The sequence below is a fragment of the Salvelinus sp. IW2-2015 genome, linkage group LG4p, assembly GCF_002910315.2.
Source record: "Salvelinus sp. IW2-2015 linkage group LG4p, ASM291031v2, whole genome shotgun sequence".
Classification (NCBI taxonomy): domain Eukaryota; kingdom Metazoa; phylum Chordata; class Actinopteri; order Salmoniformes; family Salmonidae; genus Salvelinus; species Salvelinus sp. IW2-2015.
Window position 1 is genome coordinate 12,742,004 of NC_036841.1, and position 26,212 is coordinate 12,768,215.

The 26,212-nt window shown below is 42.0% G+C and overlaps 1 non-coding gene across 1 annotated transcript in view; it reads right to left on the reverse strand.

Moving 5' to 3' along the window:
- Positions 1–26,001, reverse strand: part of LOC111960540 (uncharacterized) — a 123,743-nt gene extending 97,742 nt beyond the window's left edge. The window contains exon 1 of the transcript XR_011475158.1: positions 24,864–26,001. This is a non-coding gene — a transcript (uncharacterized protein). The remainder of the gene's footprint in view (positions 1–24,863) is intronic.
- Between the last annotated feature and the right edge of the window lie 211 nt (positions 26,002–26,212).

Sequence of the window (26,212 nt, forward strand, 5' to 3'; positions counted from 1 at the left end):
TGCTTGGAGGCAGGGCTATAAACAGATTAAAGTAGAATAGTTCTCTGAAGGGTGCTAAGTAAAGCCCATTAAAACAAAAATGGTTTCTGTGCAGCAGCTCATACACATTTCAGCAGGGGAAACAAGCCACTCTCTTTTGTGAGAGGATCAACTCCTCTGTTTGCTTGCTTTGTAACAGATCCAAAAGAATGTTGTCTTTACCGCGAGAGCCCAAGGCTGTCATGTCCCTTCCACATTCATGACGAGAAAACTGTCTCCATTGAGAAATAAACAGTGGGATTATCCTATCCTAATCTGATAGAAGTAGCACAAAGAGTGACCTAGGGTACTTGGGATAGCTCCAAATGCCACTCAAACAGCACACAGGCATCTATGGACAGATTTAATTACGAAAGTTACATTGGTGGAATTAACTCAATTGAAAAAATGTAGAAGTTTTTTTTGGTGTGGTTACATGAGCATTTTTACAAGGTGTACATGGCATTCGGAAAACATTCAGACCCCTTGACTTTTTCCACATTTTGTTACAGCCTTAAATTGTTTTTCCCCCATCATTAATCTACACACATTACCCCATAATGACAAAGCAAAAACAGGTTTGCAGAAATTTTTGCAAATGTTTGAAAACCCCCCCAGAAATATCACATTTACAAAAGTATTCAGACACGTTGCTCAGTACTTTGTTGAAGCACCTTTGTTAGCGATTACAGCCTCAAGTCTTCTTGGGTATGACACTACAAGCTTGGCACACCTGTATTTGGGGAGTTTCTCCCATACTTCTCTGCAGATCCTCTCAAGCTCTGTCAGGTTGGATGGGGTGTGTCGCTGCACAGCTATTTTTAGGTCTCTCCAGAGATGTTGAATTGGGTTCAAGTCCGGGTTCTGGCTGGGCCAATCAAGGACAATCAGAGACTTGTCCCGAAGCCACTCCTGCGTTGTCTTTGCTGTGTACTTAGGGTCTTTGTCCTGTTGGAAGGTGAACCTTCTCCTCAGTCAGAGGTCCTGTGTGCTCTGGAGCAGGTTTTCATCGAGGATCTCTCTGTACTTTGCTCCGTTCATCTTTCCCTTGATCCTGACTAGTCTCCCAGTCCCTGCAGCTGAAAAACATTCCCACAGCATGATGCTGCCACCATAATGTTTCACCATAGGGATGGTGCCAGGTTTCCTCCAAGTGACGCTTGGCATTCAGGCCAAAGAGTTCATTCTTGGTTTCATCAGACCAGAAAATCTTGTTACTCATGGTCTGAGAGTCTTTAGGTGCCTTTTGGCAAACTCCAAGCGGGCTGTCATGTGCCTTTTACTGAGGAGTGGCTTCCGTCTGGCCACTCTACCATAAAGACCTGATTGGTGGAGTGCTGCAGAGATGGTTGTCTTTCTGGGAGTTTCTCTCATCTCCACAGAGGAACTCTGGAGCTCTCTCAGAGTGACCATCTTGGTCTCCTCTCTGACCAAGGCCCTTCTCCCCGATTGCTCAGTTTGGGCATTTTAGAATAAGGCTGTAACATAACAAAATATGGAAAAAGTCAAGGGGTCAGAATGCTTTCTGAATGCACTGTATATSGGAATATACATTGTTTATCTTATATAATACATAGGTCGTGATCAGTGTATGCAATGAGATGAATTATAATGTGAGAGTGCTGATCTCTAAATCTGTTTCACTTCTCTAACAGAGATATCTGATGCAACATTTTTCCTGCATTATGCTAGCATCTTATGCGTGTGACAGGGCACTGTGTGTTCTTCTGGCCCGTGCGGTGTTGAAGCTCTGCTATGTGACCCTAAAGGTTGTTTTCCTTCTCAATAAGCCCTTACTGTTACATCATCGCTGACACCAAAATAACTCTTAGTTTCTATTTTGTGCCGCGTTTAATTGGCTTTTAAATGGCGAGTACTGGAGTGACACACAAAGGCACTAAAGCGCCCCGGCCCTGTTATTTTAAGATGCACGTCGTAAGGAGGAAGGCAGCTACGCGTGGATAATCCAAACTGACTACAGCACGTTTGACCTTAACAATGAAGTTTCAACTGGTAAAGTGTCCTGGCTTGCCAGCTGACCCAAGTTTTAATTAATGGGCTCACTGTAAAGGCATTACTCAGCCTCTGGACAGACATGACTAAGAGAAATCCAACAGACAATCTCTTCCACAAAATGGACCTTTGTACTGTATGTCTCTAACCCTAACCATGCTTTGTGACATACATGCACTGTATAAATAATATGCTATTATTGTGAGATATAGAAGTACAGTATGTTGCCACAAGAGACATACAAACTTATGTGTCTGTTGAAGGTGAAAAAATGATGGTTAAATGTAATTGTTTTGATGTTCCAATGAGATCATGTAAGGGGGTGCGTAACTGGTGGCAGTGAAGTCAGACGCAGGAGAGCAGAACTAGGTAATAGCCGGAGAAGTTTAATATCAAAAACCAACGGCATAAAGAAAGAACCAACATGGGTACAAAACCCGATGCGCACCAGTAAACATGTGCACAAGCACTTACAACAAACAATTCCACACAAAGACAGGGGGGACAGAGGGTTAAATACACAACACTTAATGAGGGAAATGAGAACCAGGTGTGTAGGAAAACAAGACAAAACAAATGGAAAATGACAAGTGGATCGACGATGGCTAGAAGACCGGTGATGCCGAACGCCGCCCGAACAAGGAGAGGAACCGACTTCGGTGGATCATGTTAGTTTACGCCACATAAGGATAAATAACAAATGACTACCACTACCACAATAGACTACCACTACCACAATTTTTTTTACAATTAGAGATAGCATCATGCTTACAACCAGAAAATAACGGAGATAAGAATTGAACCAACAAGACAAAATGGCTCAAAATATAGAATGCTACAAATTAATTACCTGGAAACCAACTGCTGGCCACCGGAGACAGATAACCCATGATTCATTGACTGTTTAACTATCAGCACATAACCGTCACTGTCACAATATCATTTAACCAGTTATAGTCATTTGTAAAATGTCAGTTCTCATTAGGAGCTGTTTGTAATTCCCCATGCCATGAACATCTGTGTTAAGGACAACACAGTCAACGGCAACTGCAAGTGGGGACCCCTGAACACAAGGCAGTAAATCAGACATGTAATCATTGTTTCCACTCTCTGTTTAATTATTGTGGATGTGCTTTACTTTTCTGTGTACTCTCCAGGCCTTGCCTCCTTTCATTACCTTTCATTACAGTCAAACTGAGCTCACAGCCTGGTCCATGGCCAAATTCTATGATTCCTCCACACAAATATTTGTGTCAAACAATCATTTGCYCCTCAATTCGGCTGACTTGTCGCACCACGGGTAATGTGGCTCCCAAGTTTTCCCCCTCATCTAAATAACGACAATTTGCGGCTTCTCTGGTCTTGTGCGTGACACCTTTAAATCTGCAACTCATCCTAATGGTTCCTAATTCCTCAGAAAGAAGGCCAGTCTCCCTGGCTGAGAATAGAAAATGAAAGGCTGCCCGCCGCCACTGGCCTGGCTATCCATTCCATGTATTTTTAAACACTCGCAGAGGTGATACTGTTGTTGGTGTGCATGCAACCTTCGTCTGCTAGGCCTAGTAGCCCCCCCTGCTCAGGCGTGAGGAGGGTTAGGTATAAATTAAGGAAGGGGAAATGACATGGAGAACAGGAGCACAGGGTGGAACTGTCATGCCTTATCGGGGCCTATCAGCCATGTAAATGTCCCCTCATAAATGATGAAAGATGTATTATCACACAAATGGAAAGGGTGACAGTGATGGAAAGAAATGGGTTCTGTCAAAGGTATTTCTTCAGCATGGCCTGGCAATTATCCAGCAATAATGAATTACTATTCCAATAGACTAAACCTCCAGACCCCGTCACTCACATGCACATGCTTCAATTCATCAGGGCATGGACTCTACAAGGTGTCGAACGCGTTCCACAGGGATGCTGGCCCATGTTGGCTCCAATGCTTCCCACAATTGTGTCAAGTTGGCTGGATGACCTTTAGGTGTTGGACCATTCTTGATACACATGGGAAACGGTTGAGCATGAAAAACACAGCAGCATTGCAGTTCTTGACAGAAACCATTGCGCCTGGCACCTACTACCATACCTCATTCAAAGGCACTTACATTTCTTGTCTTACCCATTCCCCTTCTGAATTGACACACATGCACAATCCATATCTCAATTGTCTCAAGGCTTAAAAATCCTTCTTGAGCCTGTCTCCTCCCCTTTATCTACACTGATTTAAGTGGATTTAACAAGTGACATCAATAAGGGATCATAGCTTTCACCTGGATTCACCTGGTCAGTCTGTCATGGAAAGAGCTGTTCTTAATGTTTTGTATACTCAATGTATGTCATGTGCACGTCATACTGTAGTTGTGAGTTGTGGATCACATCTGACCGTTTTTCTAAAAGCCAGGCAATTCCAATGTGGAATCAGAATGTAGTCTGAATGGCTGAGTGACATTCCAGGGCCCATTTCATCTTATTTTATGACATAGAAAATGGATCTGTGTTGTTTTATAGTGTTTGCTTGAATACGAACAGCCCAATGCTTTAATAAGGTCCATTGTCTGTTATAGGATGCGTGAAATAATCATTAATTTAAGGTAAACATTGCCTGGTTGAGAGAAATCAGTCATCCAAGGGCATATTGCAGTGTGTTACAGTAGTAGGTTTTTAAAAGGATCACTCCAGGCCAGGGCCCATATTCTTTAAGAGTTTGATGATYATCCAATTTTGGCCTGAAGTAGTTGGTGTCAAATATTTCTTGAGATGGTTGTCTTGTTTGGTCATGTATTAACACTGGGTGACAACATGTCACAACAGAGTGTCAAATTCAGAAACAAAGCCCAAGGATGCAATCACTGTCTTACACACTAAAGTACAATAGCCTTTGTGATATGAGAAACAGCACGTACAAGACAACTGCTGTGCTTCTTCACTACTGAACAATGCGATGTAAATCTAAGTCACAGACGGTCACATCAATGTCAGCAATGGTTCAATTTTCAAAGAAAACGTAGGTCTCAGTTTGTCTTACAACATGGTGCTGTTAGGTTGTCATGTTAGGCCGTGCTTGTCTAAGGGAATGCCACATTGCTGCATGGCACAGCCAATTCTTTGCTGAATACCTCTCAGAAAGTAAATTCTGTTTTGTATAGTGGTAATTTCCCTCTCCTCAAATACAGGTGCAATACAGCAGGAAACAGGTGAAAAAGGGGTAGGCTACTTTCATTGTTTAATAAAAGCTATAGACCCTTTGAGGGGATAGAGCCCATAGACTTAAACGAGGTAGTCTGCATCTTCCCAGAAGTGCCATAATAGGAGTATTTGTTATGCAGCATAGCCACAATAACACTGCATAGATGCCCCAACTGTCTTAAGTGGATATATACTTATTGATGGATTATAACTCAAGAGCAGGGCTGGGAAAAGCCCTAGCTCATTTCATAGCCCCAATACTCCTTTATTTGGATGTTGAAGGGCACTTCCATGTCCAGCGGAGAGGGAATATGAAGGTAATCTCAACGGTGCCATTAAATATACTCCTATCTCTCCACTCGCAATTATATATATCGCTCATAAAAATGGCTGACTGCTTTCGCTATTATTAGGAGAGAGGAACAGAAACAGAAAGAGAGAGAGAGAGGAGAACAACTCCTGTTGCCTCAGCCTTTTTGGATCTGACCATGCGTTTGTCTTCTTTGGTCTGTTTGGCTTACCCTCACCAGCATAATTGTTGCTGTAGCTAAGTCTGTGCCAAGCTGTCTGAATCAGTTGGCCAAGAATAGTGGTTTTCTGTTCATGTGAGGTGTCCACTGGATAACGGTTGTTGCCAGTGTTTTTCATGGCTACTCTGGTTTGACTTCCCTGTGCCAGAGTGCCAGGTGGGAAACTGCCACAAAACTAACTCGAAATTCAATTGGTTATTCTAATATCTTTTGACCTTGAACAAGATCAGCCTTAAGAATAACTGTGGAATATATATTACTGATGGGTTCCATTTGAATTCCAAATCAAGACGGGATGAACAAATGCCACATTCAATTTCAAATATCCCATTGAAGACTGAGCATGGATTGATAGATTAACACAGTATTCACATAAGTCACAGGGCAGAAAGGTCAGCCTTCACTACACGGCTGTTACCATCATCCGTCTTTGATACCAGTCATTGCCTCTTGACTTAAAACTTAGCAATCACACTCTAATCAACCAACCATCATCCATTCAATACCAGGAGGCCACTAGCAAGGCCAGACTAGATATTTTCCCTGTCCTCCTCCCTGTCCTCCTTATTCATCTCTAACATAATCCACCATGCTAAACGTGTCTCTTGTAGGGAACATGTTTTAAAATGGGTCTTTGTAACATAAAATCATTTGGAGGAGCGTTGCACCTGAAATGACTGTAATTCATGCAATAAACGATTGAATAAATTACATTGACTGGCTCCAGTTTGAAGTGTCTGTTTTTGATGCATGGCAGTGTCAACTCCTGCACGGAGCACTTCTGCTCGCTTTTCCCCATACACAACTCAGTGCTGGAAATCTATTAGACATTGCACCTTATCAAAGGATGCCTTCCTCCTAACTTCCTCAGAAATTGCAGAACTTGAGCTTTTAGAAGTGAAAGCGAAAAAAGCCTGTGATTTCGAGATTTTGCTTGGCTCTTTGACAATCACCATAACTCAATTATATTCCCCTAGTGCAGTCACCCGATTCGTAGGTTTGCATCCTGCTACTTACAAGAAGAGACCTCATTTACATTGCCATTGTGTATGATACGGGCCATGCTAGATGGTGCATTCGTTCCATTTTAGGCAATAAAAACTGTTCCTTGCAGGTTCTTGCTAAATACTGATATCAACAGCATGCCAGTAGCATGTCCTCTCACATCCAAGGTTAAGATCATGTCTTGAGTTCTGTGATCAGTGGGAGGATACACTAAAGATCAAGCATTAGCTTCATTAAGTAGAAAATGATATGCATTGGCAAAGTTTTTATGCTGATGACAGTAGAACTAATAAAAAACTATCTTCACTGTTTCTTCCTTGTTTTAAAAAGTAGAAAACAAGTAAATTGCTGATGCTCCTTCAGGTTGAATGCATTAGCATTTGGAAGAGCTTGGGGACCTGGCCACAGAAACCAGGAGACAGTATCACATCTAAACACACTCTCACAGTCACGGGTGTTCTATTCTGGGTTGTTGGGCCACACAAGCTAAAGGGTAACAAACGTTTCTGTTTATATTACAATTTTTACAACAACCTGAAGGTATGCACAGCAATTATGACAATAACCAAATGTTGTTCTGCTCATGAAATGTCTGAAGATAAACAATTAATTATGATGCAATTATAATTCGTCATGACACACAAGCACTTTATATTGCTTATCTTTGGGCAAATGCGTTAGCTTTGTAAAGATGCCTTACCGTGGTATGGTGTTTACTGTACCCAGGTGAGAACAATAATTAGAAACTTTATCAACACAATCTCTGGAGCTTGCAACAACCAATTTCTAGGCACTGCTATTGTTTCATTTATCACTGTCAAGCTAGAACCAATGCTTTGCTTATTCGTGCTTTTTGCCTTATTTCTATGTGCTGCTTTTTATCTTATTACGTGTGTTCTGATTATGAGACACTACAGCATACACACCCACACGCATACAAACAAATGAAATAAGCATACATTCCAAAGTAATCAAAGAAAGAAAACTAAAGGATGAGCAACAGCCAAGGCAAAACAACTGTCTTATGGATGAGAATTAGAATGTTTGCAGACAGACAGACAGCGAGAGAGAGACGGCGAGAGAGAGAGACAGACAGCGAGATGATTGATAGTGGAATTGATGGATGTTTGCATGTATATACTGTATGTGTTTGTGTGTTTATGAATGTCTCTCCATCTGTATGAATGTGTTTGTTTGTCTGCTACAGAACACCACCTTGTATAATATACAGGCACACTTCTCCTGCCACCTACCCACACTAAAGGTCTGTTCAGCTCATTCATTCTCTACCAGCAAGGAAGTGACATCGGAAATTCATTTACGGGAGAAGGATACTGAATTAAATGCTACATTTACTTTAGAAGACAGCTGGTGCAGGGACTGAAAATTAGGCTTTGCACCATAGAGGTGTACCAGATTGATATTGTGAAGATTTTCCATCAATTCCTTCATAGTGGCAAAATACAAAATGGTCTCTGGCAAGAGTCTTCTGAATGGCTGGAGGTGGCACATCCCAGCAAACAAAGGACATCCTGAGGACATTTGGCGACGTTCCCATTAGGTTCCTTAAGGCTTTAAGCCCAATACGACCCATTGACCTTCTGAAAATGTTCTAGGAGCATTAAAGTTCCAAGGATGTCACTGAGGACCATGTCAGGACCTTTTTAGGACGTTCTTAGGATTTTCCTTTTACTAATCCCTAGGACGTCGCGTGATTGTCCCAAGGGAACGTTATCTTGGGGACCTTTGTCTAGTTCCCTGTAAGTTACCAGGACGTCAATGAGGACCATATCAGGACCTTTTAAGGACGTTCTCAAGACTTAGATTTCACTAGTAAGTAGGACTGCGTGATGGTCCCAAGCMAACATTCTCTGGGGGACCTTGTTCTAGTCCCTGGTTTGTCCCAAGGATGTTTTTTGAACGATCTTGGGACGTTGTGTCATGGTCCTTTGGACATTTTGTCTAGTTCCCGGTTTGTCCCAGGGACGTCCCCAAAGAGGTTTTTAGGACATTCTTTGGGCGTGGTGTAATGGTCACCTGGAGGTTGTTTCGAGTTCCTGGTTATCTGGAGATAGTCACAAGGATGATTTTAGGACATTTCATCATGGTCCCCTAGAGGTTTTTGTCACGTGATGGTCCCAGGTGTCCCAAACCATTATAAGAAAAGTAATGAAATGGTATGGGGGGGTTTTAAGGTAAGTGGTACGCTGTTCAGCTAAAATATAGTGTAAAAATCTTTAATCGATGACAATATGATTACATTTGTCATGATCAATTAGTACTGARTTTTCAATATTACCCAACATGGGTTTTAAACTCAAAACTTCTGGATTTCGAGTTTGCTGATCTTTGTGCTGCACTACAAAGCCTGAAGAATATCCTAAACATTCATCAGCAATAATATTGGTTTATTCGGATCCCCATTAGCTTTTGCCAAAGCAGCAGCTATTCTTCCTGGGGTCCACACAAAACATGACAAGTAACAAAACACTGATAGACAAGAATAGTCACACAAATAAAATAAAAATACAACAATATGCTCCTGAGACCCCACCCCCCAAAAAACTTTTATATTTCTATTTTATTGTATGTGCAAAATTGTCCTCTGTAGTGGTCATTAGGACATACATATGAATACATTTACATTACAGTCAATGGGTACAGTACGTGAAAAACATAGTTGCGGCATCGGTGTGTCCACTGCAATAGACATTTATTGATAAACTCTTATTTAGCGCTTATTTAATGTGAAAAAATATATGCACTACCGTTCAAAGGTTTGGGGTCAATAAGAAATGTCCTTGTTTTTGAAAGAAAAGCAATTTTTTTGTCCACTAAAAGAACATCAAATTGATCAGAAATACAGTGTAGACATTGGTAATGTTGTAAATGACTAACGGCTGATTTTGTATGGAATATCTACATAGGCATACAGAGGCTCATTATCAGCAACCATCACTTCTGTGTTCCAATGGCACATTGTGTTAACTAATCCAAGTTTATCATTTTAAAAGGCTAAATAATCATTAGAAAACCTTTTTGCAATTATGTTAGCTCAGCTGATTAAAGAAGCAATAAAACTGGCCTTCTTTAGACTAGTTAAGTATCTGGAGCATCAGCATTTGTGGGTTCGATTACAGGTTCAAAATGCCAGAAACAAAGAACTTTCTTCTGAAACTCGTCAGTCTATTCTTGTTCTGAGAAATGAAGGCTATTCCATGTGAGAAATTTCCAAGAAACTGAAGATCTCGTACAATGCTGTGTACTACTCCCTTCACAGAAGAGCGCAAACTGGCTCTAACCAGAATAGAAAGAGGAGTTGGAGGCCCCGGTGCACAACTGAGCAAGAGGACAAGTACATTASAGTGTCTAGTTTCATGGGAGCTTCATTAAATAACCTGGGAACTAGACAAAAACCTCCAGGGGAGCATGACACACCGACCCAAGAACATCCTAAAAACATCCTCAGGGTTGTCCCCGGCACCAACCAGGAATTAGACAAAACCTCCAGGCGACCATGACACAACGTCCTGACCACTTTAGGCGACCATTTCGTYACATTCCGGGGACGTCCTAATGACAAATTTTTGTTTGCAGTGATGTCACGTCGGGGTGCTGCGGGCATTTGTCACTATAAATGAGTAGGTAAGTGTCCCAGAGCTTGGATAAATCCACTTCGCAGGGCAGAAAATCCATCTCGAGTAATGACCTCAGTCTTATCAGCAAAGCCACTGCCATATCTGATTGGTATAAAGGGCTCGTTTCATTACACACAGTCCAAAAGTCCAATGCATACCATATCAAATCCAAATCAAARGTTATTGGTCATATACACATACAGTATTTAACAGATGTTATTGCGGGTGTAGCGAAATCCTTGTGTTCCTAGCTCTACAGTGCAGTAGTACCTAAAAACAATTCACAARAATACACACACATCTAAAAGTAAAATAATGGAATTAAGAAATACATAAATATTACATTGCGCAATGTCGGAGTGGCATTGACTAAAATACTGTATATACATAAGAGATGAGTATAGCAGTATGTAAACATTATCTAAACATGATTAATTTAAGTGAAGAGTGCTCCATTATTAAAGTGGCCAGTGATTCTAAGTCTATGTATATAGGGCAGCAGCCTTTAAGGTGCAGGGTTGCGTAACCGGATGGAAGCCGTCTAGTAATGGCTATTTAACAGTGTGATGGCAGTAGAGAMATACAGCAGAAGCTGTCTATCGGTCCCATCTTTGATGCACCTGTACTGACCTCGCCTTCTGGATGATAGCGGGGTGAAATGGCCGTGGCTCGGGTGGTTGATGATCTTTATGGCATTCCTGTGAGATCGGGTGCTGTAAGTGTCCTGGAGGGCAGGTAGTTTGCCCACGGTGATGCGGTGAGCAGACATGATATAATAGGAGCAGCATGCAGGATTACCTCACAGATAAGCAATTTCTCAGCCAGTCCCGAGAAGAAGCCACAGAACTATTCCGTCTTCCAGATCGTCCCTGAAATTGGACCAACCAATCAGCTACTACGTTTTTAAAGCCAAATTCATGTCYCATGTCACTTGCACATCCTCATCTGCACATCTATCACTCCAGTGTTAATTGCTAAATTGTAATTACTTCGCCACTATGGCCTATTTATTGCCTTACCTCCTTACTTCATTTGCACACACTGTATTTAGATATTTCTATTGTGTTATTGACTGTATGTTTGTTTATCCCATGTGTAACTCTGTTGTTGTTGCTTTGTCGCACTGCAATGCTTTATCTTGGCCAGGTTGCAGTTGTAAATGAGAACTTGATCTCAAATGGCCTACCTGGTTAAATAAAGGTGAAATAAAATTTACAACTTTGAGAAAGTAAACCATTTCGGACATAACTTGTAGGACGCTGCATCGAAAGCAAGGTGAGCTCGAAAAAGGAATTGCTGAATCTAGGTTACTCTACTTCTCCCACTATCCTTCCTTCACCATACAGTACCTATATGCACTGCACCATACATTACAGCACATGTTTCTCAGCATAATGTGTTCATTCTTCCACATGTGACTTGTTTCAGGAAACTAGGTTTATGTCTCATGTCACTACTACACAGGAGCAGTATTTGAACACAACATGTTTTTTGGCAGAAATGCCTTCTGGAACATGTGAACTTTCATGTCCCTTTATAACAAACTTGTATTCCATCCATAAATATGAATAAAATTGTTAAATTGCGAGCCTAYTTGGTTTAGCCACAGAAAAAGGCAGGATCCTTCCCACTAGCCATGATTGGCTGAGATAATGTATGGGCTGGACATGCCCGGAGATGAGTTTGGATTGGTCTGCCACGTAGCACGCTTCTGTCTATAAAGTCAGCATGTGTTGACAGTCCTTTCTACCGCAACGTTTTMGAAAGATATAACGTTAGCCATCGAGAACTACAAAKYTMMTGCTACTTTTCTCAACAACATTGATGCCCTGAATATAGCAGGCACTATCAACAGATCAGTTGGAAAAGGTGGTGGGCTACTTTCTGCACACGRCACYMTCAGTGTGAACCGGAGTGACTTGACACAAAGCTGGCCAAACAAAAATGTTGCTTCAAACAAAACAGAGTTAAATGGTTCCAGTCTGCCGTGAAGCATTCATCTATATGGGTAAGTCTAGCTACATTTTACAGATTTAAGCTTCTCATTTTGTCATGAAGTCATTTATATTGCAAGTTAAAGCATACTGTTAGCTAGTTAACTAGTTTGTTAGCTTTAGTTACCTGAAGATTCATACTAGAGCTTGTTTGTAATGTTTGTATTGGTAGTAGTATGAGTTGGGGTTATGCCGGTTCTTTATTTAGCTAGCTAGCTACTTCGGCCGGATTATTACATGACCCATCAAATTAGCAGGTTTGTCTGGGGGTGATTACGGGCCATCGATTCTATTTCATGACATGTGCACATGTCTAGACAATAGTGACCCATTCACTATTGGTGGTTATAGCATTTCCTTCACATGACCCATCAATTTAGACAAGTGTGTTGGGTAAGCMTCATCTAATAATGAAAAAAAAAAAWTCTTGACACTTTGTTTTTGATATTGCTCCTATGCAAGTACTATCACTGTACCGTTTCCACCTTCTGTATCCCGTGCATGTGACAAATGAACTTAGATTTTATTTGATATAGTGTGTGTTTACCACATGGCCTCACATGTGAATCTTTAAAGAGATGAATGGGACAAAGGCCTAAGAGGGTGTGAACGATGCTGAATGGGTGTAGACAAAGAAGAGCTCTCCAGTAGGTTTACTAAAACATTCAAAGGCCATTTTCTCAAAAGTGAGGTTACAAGTTGATCAACTTTCAAAGCAGAATTACTTTCCAATTGTTCCTCAACTGCAGTGTGTGATATACCATTTTCTAGCTCAGAATCATACTTTTATTGAATGCAAAAAACACAGRTTCAAATTTTGCTACTTAAGACCGAGTCGAGTTGGTCGGTCACATATAGTATGCCTCAACACATACAGTATTAGGTAAAACTGCTTAACTTCTTCAGTACGGCGAATCAATCACCATTTGTCCCCCTTTCTCTCTCTTTCCTTCTTCCATTTTCTACTTAGCCCACATGAATATAAAGTGTGTGTGTTCATTGACTCGCGTTCGTTGCGCATGAGTCGTCTCACACTCCTTGCAATTTTTGTGGCTGATGGCGATGGGGTTGATGAGCAATGGGGACATGAGAGAGGGGGTGGGAGTGTTGACAGCTCTGACACTAGGAACAATGAAAGCAAACAAGAGAGGATGAAAAAAAAAATGATGCCACCTGTCAGCCAGCAATAACATTGAGTCTCTCAATAATCTGATTGAATGTGTTATTTACCTCTTGAAAGGGAAACAAAAGTGGAAACCTTTCGGGGGGGGGGGGGGTTGATGGGAAGGAGAGATTGAGTTGCTTTCGAAAAGGAGATGTAGAAAACAAGGGATGGGAGAGAAGGCAGAAGGAGGAACATGGTGGTGTTGAAATGCTACAGTCTAAGTTTTTATTCCAAATAGCCTCCCTCTGCAGTTCCTTGGTGGAGGGCTTTGCAGAGCTGAGATGTAGCCGTGACAATGAGAGCTACTAGGATTGTTTTTCATTTGATGGTACATGGGAATTGATTTTTACTGGGGAGGGGTTTTGGGGGTATATAGAGCTAAATCCTTGACCAAAGCTTTGGCAGATAGTCTTGCGATTTGCAAGGGTAGATCGAATGTTACATTGTTCACTACTCTGAAAACATTATTCAATTTATTATTTTCCTTTTAATTGGTTACACTCACATACTCCTATGAAATCAATTTGTGGTCTTGGGAGGACAACAACAAAAATGTACTTTCTTGACCTTGCCTCTACCCAAGCACAGCCCAAAATCTTATCTGCCAATGTTGCTCGTCTGTAATCCCTGATGTGCTTATGTGCTGCCTCAGAGCAACCAGATATCCTGAGATTATTGCCTTGGGGTTTACCATATAATATGTATCCAGGGAAGAGTGTAGACTCTTTTCTGTATTGCTCCAGGGAAGAGTTTCCAGAAACATAAACGGAACACGTGTCATGTATGTAGTAGTGCAATACACACACATGTAAATGCTGGATTATTTGATTCATGTTCCATGATAGGTGACCTACTGTAGTAGTAACTAATTGAATTGAGAGTAGACAAATGGCAAATAGTATGAGATACTCAATATAACATCTGAATGATTACTCTGAATGTGCTATTCTAATCCTCTGTGTGTCTCCATAGCCGTGGTACGCCCCACATTGATGTATGTTATCGACTCCCCATGTGCAAGCATCTCAAGAGTGAGTTAGATACTCCACAACAGGTAACATAACTACTGAATATCAACCTGCAGAGACATCTCCTCCTCCAGAGTTACAACTCCATTGAGTCTAAAGGGCAGCCTGACTTCTGACAACGTTTTGCAGGGTGGCCTACATAGCTCTATCTGTGTGCTGTTGCTGGGTGGGGGAAACCATTTTCCTCAGCGTTCAGTGCATGATGGGAAACAGTGGTTGGTGCCAGACAGTGTCAGCGCCCAGTAGGAATCTAATCACCCCAGTCTCAACAGGGAGCTCAGCCACCACAGCCACTCTGGATGGACTCGGGCTGCAGGTAGTAAAAGCCTGCTTCACCCCACCCACCAACTGATCAATGAGTGCTAAGGTTCAGGAAAGAGTAGGAGAGAAAGAGTGTGTGCATGCGTGCGTATTTGTGTGTGCATTTGTGTGTGTATGTGTGACATGGGAGCGCAAGGCTGCGCTGAAAGGATGGGGAGAAGGAGGACATGGGAAATGGGAGTGTGAGGTTTTCGAAATATATTTGCTATCAGGTATTGATCAGATGATCAATTGAAGCAATTAATGGTTGAAACAAGTTTGCTGAGCCACCGTTACTCTCTCCTTACAGCAACCCACAATGCATTGCAGAGTCTCATATGAAAAATTAATGAGGACCCCTTTCATGGGGAATACATCAAGTGCAGAATTACAAGAGGGATGCAGCTCTCACACTCCAAAGACTCAAGGCTCACACCTACTGATTATTTTGTTTTCTCTCTGACACATGGATTACACCATGGCCCTAATAGAAAAATAGGTTTAGGAGAAGTCATATGCTGTAGCTATGAGAGATAGGGAGAGAGGTAGGTAGAGATAGTGAGAGATAGAGAACGAGAGACAAGGAGATGTGTGTATGTGTGTGTGTGTGTGTTCTACTCTTTTCAGTTTATCCCTTTTTTATTAGATTAAACAAGAGGATGTAGAAAAAAAGCTGGTTTTAATTACCCTGGGCATATTTCACTGGACCGCTGTTCAGAGAGGTATTAAAATGATCCACAGTTTATTTTTTGAACCTTTAATTAACTAGACAAGTCAGTTAAGAACAAATTCTTATTTACAACGAAGGCCTACAGTAAATAGCCAACAGAGTAAATTGATATGTAAGATATTAAATCAATGATCATTTCATAGTGGGCACATTATATGTGAAATTGCTGTAGTGCAAGTCTGCTAGCTAGATTAATAAGATTCKATTTTTTATGTGTGGGATAAAGTGTCATTTACACTTTAATGCCGCAAAACCCAGAGCTTTGGCAACGAATCTTCCCTGTTTTTATCCAATACACTTTATCCTTTTGTATTGGATTTTAAATTATCTGAGAATCTCAAGAACGGGGCGGTTATCAGTCCTTTTCGCCTGTCGAAAAAAGTGGGGACACAAATGAGTGATTAGCACTTGAAAGGCTGCGGGTCATATCAAAGTGCTGACAAAGTGAAGTTAGAAAATGCATGTTTATTGAGATCAGAGCGAGAAGCTCAGAATCCTCATTCACTCTCTCTCCTGTCCTCAATCTCAAGCTATTTGAGTGCATTGCGCCTTTGGATATTGAAGCACGAATGAGCAATGGATATGCCATTTCCTTGTCACCGAGATGAGATTGAAAACTGCATTCTGACACACGCAGGAAAAATATGACGCACTCTGAAGCAAAGCTAGAATGATGTGATTGGAACTAACATTAAATTCAAATGTGATCAGAATTTTGTGGAAAAGAGATCCATTTACTATGATACTGTTCTTGCAGTGAAATGACAAAAACGCCCTCTAGTGGCCTCATGGGTGGAATGTTAATCATGAATTGAATAATTAACCCTTTGACTCGTACGAACACACGGGTGTGATCGTTCTACAGTGGTCCCTGCAGCGTACGCTTAAACCAGTGTGATTAGAACACTTATTTAGAACGTCCAGTTACGATTGACGCAACAGTCAGTGTTTGAGCTGGCCAAACTTTTTTCACAGAAAAATATTGCACAAACAGTCTTTACAAGGTTATGTCCTTAATGTGACCAGTTTATTTTTGGATGCAATATTCAGACATTCACAGAAATAGCAACAGCATAGCACAATTCTCATCCAAACCGGAAAATGTAGGTTACATTAGTCGTAGCACTAACTGGGGAAAGAGTGACACAAACGGTCAACTCTCAGCTGACAGAAACCATAATGTGAATTAGCTAATAGCAATTGCTATTTAAAATTCATCACCACAGGTGACCTCACCAGTGATCGGAAGAAAACAAATCTAGAAAAATCTAAAGTAATCCGATAATGGGTAGTTTGTGCTCGCCGCCATGTTTATTTTTTCTCGTCAACCAAAGCTAAGAGGTTACAAGATTAGTTGGGTCTGTTTGTATATGGATGTTGAAGGGGGTGTGTCATCTACCATCATTCACTTCCCTCATTCACTTCCGGATGTTTAATTGAAAGATGAGTGAACCATCCCTTCACCTCGTTTTGTTATAATATCTTTGGACAGACATTTACGTGACAACCGGAATGCATTGTATGATGTCAACATACATGGCGCCACACACAGCTGGCAAATAGCTTCGCATTAGCTCATCACAATCAGTACAACATTCAAAAAAGTATAATTTGTGTCTATGACAATCTATGCAAGAATCGCAATACATGATTTGTCACCAGTACTTGAAAACGTGAATAAAACAGTAAATACATTATGCTCCATACATACATATGGTGTGTTACAGTAGAAATGACATCACAACATACAGAAACGATGATGATAGCTTAATAAAACACTTACTGTCACAGGAACACACACAAGTTATTATTAGTAGTGTGGGCGCAAGCCGTAACATGTGCCAGGGAGGAAAAAGTTTGTGCTTGAGCTCTCAGCGAAGATAAAAAAGTTTGTCCTGCTCAATAATGCCTCAAATGTAAATTGTCCGCAACAGTGAAATGGGCTACCTCGATGTGAATTAACGAGGAAGCCGAACACACCTCAATTAAAACTGTTGTCAGAAAATCAAACTCAAATTGGCAAGTTGAAACATAGCCTATAGATAATTAGCAGGCGGCGTGAATTTGCTTGAGGGCGGCGTGGGTTAACTGTCCAGTTGCGTAACAATCACATTTTGGAACGGTGAGTGCATTCTGCGATCACATACACATAACAAAAAAAACTCATGCTGGGACAACCATTAGAAATATTTGGAACTCACACGTGAAAAGGTTAATAAACATTCCTTCAAAGAAACAATTTTGAAGCCAAATCAAAATGGAACACTTTTCAATGTTATCTTCTTATGGCTGTGGGCGCTATTTTCACGTTCGGATGAAAAGCGTGCACAGAGTAAACTGCCTGCTATTCAGGCKCAGAAGCTAAGATATGCATATTATTAGTCGATTTGGATAGACAAAATACTGAAGTTTCTAAAACTGTTTGAATGATGTCTGTGAATATAGCAGAACTCATATGGTAGGCAAAAACCTGAGAAAAAATCAAACCAGGAAGTGGGAAATCTGAGGTTATCTATGGTAGAGTAGGTCAGGGTGTGACTGGGGGGTTGTTCTAGTTTATATTTTCTATGTGGGGTTCTAGGTTTATTTTCTATGTTGGTGATTTGTATGATTCCCAATTAGAGGCAGCTGGTTATCGTTGTCTCTAATTGGGGATCATACTTAAGTAGCATTTTTTCCACCTGTGGGTTATGGGATATTGTTTATGTTTAGTTGCCTGTTAGCACTGCATTGTCGTCACGGTTCGTTTATTCTTTATTGTTTTGTCTTTGCTAAAGTATCACTTCTTTAATAAATTATGTGGAACTCAAAGTACGCTGTGCCTTGGTCTGACATTCATTACGAACAACGTGACATGAGGTGTGTACTTTTGTTCAAAGTAGATTTGTTTAAGACTACCAAGAAACAACCTGATTTAGCCCACGGCAGTAAAAGGTTAATGAAATAAGGGAGAAGCACAAGATCTAAGGCGTGAATAGAACCTTGGGGTCCAGAGACGGGCACATTAGCAAGAAAGCTAGCTCCCTTGGGGGAGCTGTAATTGTGCTTATCAACGCCACAGTCATTACAATACAATGGGGTAAGTGTGTAATGTTAATGCATCATGAAAAACTAAACCATCTTTGGTTAATATGTTGCTGTAGCTGGCAAACAACACACATCCATGTGCATGTACATATTCATACACACGTGAGAAGTTCAATAATCCAGTTGTCTTTAGAAGGTCTAATATATTTTGAGGCTGTGCTCCATGGCTAATTGCTTCTCTTTCCAGGTGTCTGCTACTACATGACCAGGCTACTGTGCTGTTAAACACGCTCGTTAAAACCTCATGTAGTATCAAGCCTCTCTCCACCCGGACGTGATCGCCTTCGGCTGCTCATCTCGAGACCTTAGACCTACATACAGTATGCAGAGGCAGGCATGGCTACTGGAGGTGTGCACTCCTCTCACATATGGGACACTCATTCATGTTCTATTCGTCTGAGAACAAATTTGTTCGCAGATGCACAACATATCCTGGCCATGGTTACAGTCAAAGCAAACATATTACACATAAGAACAGTGGTGAGGTATAAAACTAGGGATTAAATAATGCAGGCTACTACAGCGCTCCTCTACTGTCCACAATGGATGCAGTACCTCTCCAGTTTCATAGCTACAAATTGATGAAAGCCATTGATTGAAAGACGAGTCAATTTGCCTAGCTAGTGTCTTAGACTGGAACTTTACTGCAGCATTAAGGATCTGTATATTGCACCTGCAGCTATAGTCTCTAGACTAGTCTGTGGTTGGTGGGTCTAGCTGGTCTCCTTGGAGATCATGTCCATGAACGTCTGCTGGGGTGGGATGACGGTCTGGAGYATGATCCCTGACCTTTGTCCTGCAGGCTCTCACAGGGGGAGAGAGAGAGGAGGAAAATGGGGTTTCCTCTTGTTTATTAGCCAGAGCAGCCATTTGTCCACATCTTGACGTAATAGTGAAACTACCTCCATGGCGTCACTCCGTATCTGCTGGAGCCGTGACGATGGATGGCAGTGGTTGAGAACGGAAGCATCGGCCATCTATAGGGCCCCATCATCCTCCCACTAGGCCGACACTGGGTGACACCGCAGGGACGCCCCTGCCTTGACCCTGGCGAGCACTTGTTTCCTCTACCGTTGACCTGGCTCTGAGTGGGAGGGTGGAGCATGGAGAGCCAAGCAGCATTGGACTAAGAAATTGATGATCGAGGAAGCACAGGAGAGGAATACTTATTGCTTACAGTACATACAGGGTCAATTTTGTTACCCTCCACACAGACACATTGATAAAAGATCATCTCACTCATTACACATTGTTGATCTTGCATTGATCAACTCACTGTGTGATCCCCAAAAAAGACAAAAGCAGTTTAGATTGAATTGCATATCAACCTTTCATGAAGCAACCAGTAGGGACTTGACTATCCATGTATTTCCATGAACTATTTATGAATCATTTTTATTGGATAACGAGGCTGTTAGCCAACAATAAAGGCAGACAGCTCAAGAAAGTATTATCCCCCACTTTAATCTCCCCTCTGAAGTTCTCTATTGCCTCTGGTGGAAATATGATCCGGAGGGTTGTGCCAGCTGTGGTGATTTACGAGCTGGAGGGAAAGGTAATCATGACCTCTCATTCACACCGTGTCTTTTCTCTCCTTGCTGATTACTCTCTGATGTACAATGCCAGCCATGATGGTCTTATTGTTTTGATTTCTTGCCATTGAGTATCTCCTTTAACCAGGGGTGACCGACCTACCATTGCATTCATCCTTAGAACAACATCATATTTACTGAGCTGGATATTTTCACTGTTGCCAGCTCATATCATCACAAGCACAGCCTTGTACTGGATGCGGCAACATTATTTTCTGTAATGATGTCAACCATGGCCTATTTCAGAATCCATAAAACTAAGCTTGTCGGCTCCAGTCACTGACTAATGTGGGTCGTAACCTACACTACGTGAGAGTATGGGTGTGTGCATATTGAAGCTCAGAGGAATGTTGGTGTTAAAAAAAAAAGCTCAGTCCCACTTTAAACAAACAACTACTGTACGTGTTAAGGTTTTGGAGCCGGAGCTGTTATGTCACACTTTATACAGCATGACAAACATACATTATTTTGAAGAATATGTCATGAGTAATGCTCTTTAAAGCATTTATAACTAGTTSTTTGTTTAAAATGCTCCAACTTCTCCAATAATGTACATTAAGGGGAAAGAAAGATGGAAAGAGGAGGAGGACAAAGAGGAGGATATTCAAGGTGAAAGTGATGGCTGAGCTTGGGGTGAGATCAATGGTGGAGGAGACTACTGAGGGTCAGTGGGCAGCTAGATCACAACAGAACAGCCAGCAGCCCTGATGAGGTATTGAGGCCCTGCCAGCTCACTGAAAAGGTCTAGCAAGGCCTCACTGCACGTGGATCAAACCGTCATCAAATGGGGATTAGGACCAAAGCTCAGGTGGTGATGGCCACACACCTTAATTCACACAGAGGGATGTATGATTGTAGACCTTCTGATGGACAGAGAGATCAACTAATCCAAAAGGTATACCATATCCTGAATATCTGTGAGTAAGCCTGTTTTAAAACAAAACAATTTACACGTGGTATAATTTCATTATACATGTGTTATGTAATGTATTTCCATTATGCAATTAAAGGCCACCACTCTAACCAATGATGAGGCAAACATAAATTTCACTGAACTAACAATAATATGGAAACTTATCATGGCTCAATCATACAGTCCCTACCCTATCTTTTCCCATCTGCATTGGTATTTCCAGCAAATGAACCCCACACATTACTTGTCACACCCTGATCCGTTTCACCTGTCCTTGTGTCCACCCCCCTCCAGGTGTTGCCTATCTTCCCCATTACCCCCTGTATATTTATGCCTGTGTTTTCTGTCTGTTGCCAGTTTGTCTTGTTTGTTCAAGCCTACCAGTGTTTTGTCTCAGCTCTGGTTTTTCCCTAGTATCTTTTTCTCATCCTCCTGGTTTTTGACCTTTGCCTATGCCCGCCCGCCTGACCACTGTCTGTCTCTGACCCAGAGCCTGCCTGCCATCCTTGGCCTCTGTTCTGGATTATTGACCCCTGCCTATCTTGACCTGTCGTTTGCCTGCCCCTGTGGTTACAATAAACAATAAACACTTCACACAGTCTGCACTTGGGTCTTTCCTTGATTCCTGATAATTACTAGTTAATGACCTCATGCTTATGCATGTATAGCTTTTATAGGGCAGCAGGTAGCCTAGCGGTTAGTGCATAGGGCCAGAAACCGAAAGGTTGCTAGTTCAAATACCTGAGCTGACAAAGTAAAAATCTGTTGATGTGCCCTTGAGCAAGGCACTTAACCCTAATTTGCTCCAGGGGTGCCATACTACTATGGCTGTAAAACATCATGTTTCGATGCACCTATCAAGTGTGTCACAAAACATTTTCTTTTTTTTATGTATCAAATTGTGTATGAGCTCATGCTTGCAAGCCGTTGAGTTTGCTTTACACATTAATTTCATGCCTATTGCGGATGGGAAATGTCACCCTTTCTGCATGAGTTCTGCCCACATCGGAAGTTCATCAACCCGATTAGGCTACTGACTGGAGCATATACATTTTCTCTATAACAGTTGCAAAAGAGGATTACACTTGCCCAAAACAATGAGAAAACAAACCCCAGCCAAGTACAACAGTACAGTATTGGCTGCAGCCGCAATGCTGTAGATTTGTTGTTCACACAGTCTATTTTTATCTTAATGCTGACAGCAACCACGCCACTGTTCACACAACGGTGATTGAGATAATTGGGTGCCATTTATCCACGGTCTCGCTCAAAGCCTTAGACGTTTTCCCCCATGATGCCTTATGGTGCAACGATGGTAGCAACGGTATGCATTCTATCCCTTTTCTCCCCTTGTAATTCCCCTTTTCTAATCTATATAGTGCCCCAGCATGGGGAACCTGTTTACAGGAGTTGAATCAGAGGGCGATATTTACTCACCCTGAAAGCAGGGAAGAGACTGCAATGAGTGAGTGTGCCTATTTCAGGTTTATTACCATGCGGGGTAGTTCAGACAAGTTATTTAACATGTGCCAAGTCTTCAGCTTTGATGGAAAGAAGGGAAGGCTGGGAGTTAAAGTAGAAACTCCCTTGAGCTATCGCTGTGTGTGTATTGTGTTTGACAGGCCATGATGGACGGCAAAAAGGCTAACTCTACAAAGGATTCACCTTACCAACCTAGCTGTTCTAAATAATTCCCTGCATGGGTAATTCACAATAATACACCTACATTGTAATAAAACCACGCTAAACCAACAGCAAGTCTCAGTTTGTATTCCATTGTGTGACTACAGGTGAAGTTCATTCAGGTAGCGCATGGAGAGTTGCTTGCTGGATGCCAGACTCTATTGATCAAAGCAGGCAGTAACAGTGACGCTAATCCACTACAACCTGACCTGCCTCACAAAAGCGCAAGACTAGGCCCTGTTAGGTCCCTACCAACCCACTAACTCCAACTTCACAGCTGCCTCGAATGTTAACAGACACAATAGGACTGCACAGCCCTCACTTACCACAATGTGGGATAGTCAAGGGCATGAATCATTGCTGAGCTGGGCTGGGGAGGCGTGGTCTTGACTGGGGAGGGAATGAAGAGAGAGAGCAGATCCGTATGCCTCAGGATGTCTATTCCACCATAATGGGCTACTCTGTTCTAATTCTCACCCTACTGACAGAGAGCCCGCTCTGGGCAGGCACAGAACACCAGAGAGCCTGGAGTAGCCAGGTACAAATGCATTTTTGTTAGCACCAGCCGTGTCCACCTAATCCCACCCATGGGCTATGAGTTGGAACTCACACACACAAACACACACATACACAAGCATACACACACACTGCTAGGAAGGTGTCAACATGCTTTTTTTGAGCTACAGCAGTACATAAAATATAACCTAGACTGAAACAAACAGACACACACACACACACACACAGGCTCTCCCATGACAATGATTCAGCCTTCATCCTGCGCAGTCCCTCCCCAAGGAGGCACAAACTCTAACACCAGGCAGCAAAGTGGTCTTCAGCTATTGACTGGTCAATAAAGTCATTTGGGCTTTTTATGAGGTTTAAAATGAAGATTGCAAAAATCTATCTCGTGTCTATTAGTCTACAGGGCCTGAATATTATTCAGAGCCTTTCATATTCAGCTCAGCAATAGTCATCCTCTATGCTAAATACAAACCTATCCATATTGGCACCAGAACAGGCCACCACAGGTGCTGGCTGACCTAGAGGCAAGGATGTCACAATGGAGACGAAAATGCTAATTGGTGCACATTAGAGACACGTCATATTTCAAAAAGGCTATCAGAATTGTGTCAGATATGACCTTCAAATCAAATGACGCCCTAATCGCTGATGCATGAAGATTAGTGACTTAGCTGTCTTTTAATTACATTGTAGCCTAGATAGAAGTGCACTCACTACATTTCGTACATGAGTGTGTAGGCTAGGTGCTGAGTGGTTTTTTGTCTGTGTGTGAGGCCGTCTCTGTGAGATTAAGTGTGTGGGTGTGAAGTGCGAGGGATATAAAGTAGAGCAAAAAAACTGTGCGAAAACTGTGCTAGTTCTGATTTCAGTGCAGCCTACCTTACCAACCACACTCCTCGCAGTTTCTTTCGCCCCTATATAGCTAGTCACTGCAAGCACAGAAGCAAATGAAACATACCTAAAATGTGTACATACCTAAAATGTGTACTCATTCAAACAGAGTTAACGCATTCCAATGCGGTCAGGATTGCAGGCAGCTCTGGCAACCACAAAGCACACCATTTCACACCAAATTACACCAATTAGGCCTAAACATGTTTTAGTGTTTCACTAATTTCTGTACATCATTGAGACACTGCATAAAATACCTTGCTTTGATAACGTAAATATGCTTACAAAACAAATTCACATATTCGTGCATTATTAGCTAGAATGGAAAACATACTCATTCGTGCACAAATAGACTATATTTAATCAAATGGACGTCAGATATTAGAATGCATGTTGGCACAAGGATGGCGGTGCAGGCTARCGTCAGTAGTGCATGCCGGTAATTCTTCAACTAATAAAAATGCAGCAATGTTCAGGGCTGTTCTCATGCGAAATTGCATTCCAAGTCGCAGAAACCGCCATTTCATTTTCGAACACGTTTACATGATTAATACGTTATCAATTAGCCTACCTTTTTGGTTTGAGCCCTCTCTCCAGTCCCTCAAAGTCGAAAGATCCCGCTCTCGAACGCACGGTGCCTGGCGATTAGCGTCCAACTTTGCACTTCTGTCCCCACACGGATGGATCCGATTCCTGCCCAGGGTGAAACAGAGACGGCGTAGGGTTGCTCTATAGCAACGCCAGTCGGGCAGCGCAGGGAAATGTCTGAGCGCGAAAAGACGCACACCCAGACAGGAGACAGGCTTCAGGTACCACCACCGGCCACAGGTATAGTAAACACACACTGGAAAACGCACAGGAATAACAAAGATATAATAGTGGAAAGTTACTACTATAAGGGGGTTTTAGTAAATCAAGCTACTACTATAAGGGGGTTTTAGTCAATCGATTCGGTTTCATCTGTGCTGGGTAGCAATGCCTCTTCGCACCTCGGTTGCAGTGCAAAATGTCCTTGACTAACATGCTGATCACATTTATCCAATGGTTCCTGGCACAGCGTTCTTTGAAACGTTGTGTTGTCCGTTCCCCAAAAGATCAAAGAAAGCGTACAATTGTTAGAAACACACTGCAGTGAATTGAAACGGACGGTACCGTTATCCAAAAACAATCACGCATGCATTTTGGAGAAAAATTATGCAGTAACCTTGAACTTTGTCCAAAATACAAGGTGCAGGCGTGTCCAGCGTTTCTCCAAAATCCAGAGTTGGGTTCCTACAACCTCCCACAAAGCCAACACTTTAAAAAAAATACATCCAGTGAAAGTAAAACAACCTATCAAGCGAAGGAATATCCTATATCAATGAATTACATCGCTGTCACCTGATATACGTCCCAATGAGGTTATTGGGCGAATGTCAAATGACCGTGAATGATTTACACAACAATTCTGTGGATCACCCCTAGGTGAGCGAGCGGGTGGGGTGAGATGCAATCTCAGCTCCGGACTTGCAGCGGCACGCCCAGTCCGATGTCTTTCCTCCTCATTCCCACCGGCGAGTACTTTCCGTGTCTCTCCATAGGCCTACTTGCTGACCAAGTAAGTAGCTTGCAGAGAGAAACCTATCTTATCCACCTCTATGTCTTCAAGTCAAACCGTGAATTTAGTTAATTTGAGCTGGTGTGGAGGTGTTGCATTGTGCCTCGTTGGGAATACCATGTAGGCTAATAGGTTTCACTAAAACATGAGATGCAGAGAGGGAGGGGAACAGAATTGTGCACGGGAGGGAGGGAACGATGCACTCACTGGTGGCAATGCACTTGTGAATTTAAATGTGATATGCGCTTGTGAATTGAAATGTATTGAATTCAGCATTTTAATGTGTAGCCTAATAATAATAATTTCAGTCCCTCATGATTTTA